This window comes from Monodon monoceros, unplaced genomic scaffold (genome assembly GCF_005190385.1).
Source record: "Monodon monoceros isolate NGI ecotype Baffin Bay Population unplaced genomic scaffold, NGI_Narwhal_1 Super_Scaffold_22, whole genome shotgun sequence".
NCBI lineage: Eukaryota > Metazoa > Chordata > Mammalia > Artiodactyla > Monodontidae > Monodon > Monodon monoceros.
Genome location: NW_021703779.1, coordinates 63,566,445 through 63,568,366, shown reverse-complemented (window position 1 = coordinate 63,568,366; position 1,922 = coordinate 63,566,445). Strand labels below are relative to the sequence as shown.

The 1,922-nt window shown below is 34.5% G+C and overlaps 1 pseudogene; it reads right to left on the bottom strand.

The window, feature by feature from the left end:
- Nucleotides 1–659: 659 nt before the first annotated feature.
- LOC114905825 lies at nucleotides 660–1,544 on the bottom strand (annotated as a pseudogene).
- Nucleotides 1,545–1,922: the final 378 nt, after the last annotated feature.

The window sequence follows — 1,922 nt, the reverse complement described above, 5'->3', positions numbered from 1 at the left end:
TAAATGGAAAAGAGACAGTTCAGTGTGTCACATGAATGCACTCCTATAGCCCCAATAATTTGGAATACTATTAGAAAAGATTATGTATTTTCCAAGTAGCAAGTGTCAACAAGTTTAAATAATGAGGACCATCCTTAATTATATTAAGCACTGCCATTGATCGTTCTCTGTTGAGTGAAAATGAAAGAGGAAAATAATAAAACAGGGTAAGCTTAAATTTTATGAAGTAAACCATAATAATTAATTTAATTATCAGTAGACTTCTAAGATTTTATTTTCTCTCAATACCAGCTTTACTGAAAAAGGAAATGTTGAATGCTATTAAGGATTTCTGGAAAGCAGTTATAATCATTTTTAAATGGTGACCTCATTCTGAAAAAAAAAACTTCAACGGCTACCTGTAATGACCTTAATCAAGTCACAAATATTAGGAAACATATAAATTTAGAATTGGAAAGTACTTCAAATAAGATCAAAGTCAAGATTGTTCTTTTTGAGATCAATATATGTTTAATTCTTAATGCATTCACGGTTTCAAAGAAAGTAAATGAAAATAATCTGCCTGTATGTTTGCTATTAGTTGATCATTTTGCTGCTAACAAAACTATGAAAAGCTTTTCTGTGAAATGCCCTGGAGAGCATAACACTGGAAATTTTCTTCAGCTTCTCATTTTAACCATGGAAAGTATTACAAAAACTTTTGCCACATCATCACAGATGTATATTTTCTTTAATAATTTGTCTGTTATTTGTATGCCAGAGACACTTTGTAAGCCCAGTTGTAAGGAGAGTAGTGTCAGGGTAAAATTGAGCATTGAACTTGAAGGTAGCTTTCCAAGATATCTTCCTGAATCACCACACCAGCGAATAGAATCTGTATCACACATCTTCAAAACGAATTTCATTTTCCAATCACTGTGGTTTGTTATCTTACAGGTAATATGAAAAGGCACTTCTAGAATTACAGTATCTGGGACTGTCTCCAAAGACAGCCTCATGTTTCCATAACCTGGAGCCTCTCGTTCAATTTTAATTGTCTGTAGCATTGCCATTTCACCTAGATTTCTTTTCCACACTATATCCAATTTTCCCATTTTGCTAGTCCTCTAATGGTAGCAGCTTTTTCTGAAAATTCCTGCTTGAGCTGAAGCTGGTATAAATACTGGCGTCCTTCCATTGACTACAAAAAGTTCTCGTTCCAAAGGTACACTCATCTTCTCCAGCCTGATAGACAGTATTTAATTCTGCCCCAGTGTACATTTCAGACGGCTTTAAGGAAACCTTTTGTATAAAGACAGTTGAAGATGAAATATTCTGAACCTGGATTTCAAGAAACAAGTCACTCATCTCTGAATTATAAAACTTAGTTTTAACTTCAAATGGTGAGAGGAATGAAAGTAGCACAGTTTCATTAAAAACATCTTTCCTTCCACACTGTGTTGAATAGATACTGAACCCACAGGGACAACTCTTCCAATGTCTATTACTTTGTCATAGATGACACCATCAGTACAACAATTGGATGCAAGTTCTGCCACAGCCATGGAGACTGAGAGGTGTGAAGGCTGAGTACTTGTCTGAAAATTAGTGTTTGCAATATGATTTTTACAACTTAATTTCAATCACTGGGAATTCTCACATAAATAGAATTATTTTTCCTCTCACAACATAGTTCTAAGGATTTATGATGAATTCAAACTTTCCCCCAGTTATTGACATTGCTGGTGGAGGGTCACCTGTCATGATCTGGTTAGAGAAATTACTAGGTATGTTATTATCTTCACCTGTGGCTGAAAAGTTGGTGAATAAATTATGCTTAGTAGACAGAATCATTTTGACTATCAGAAAGATCTCCTGTAATGGATTCCTTTCCACTTTGACCACAACTTTGCCCCAATGTTTTTAAAAGCAACTGAGGTTTA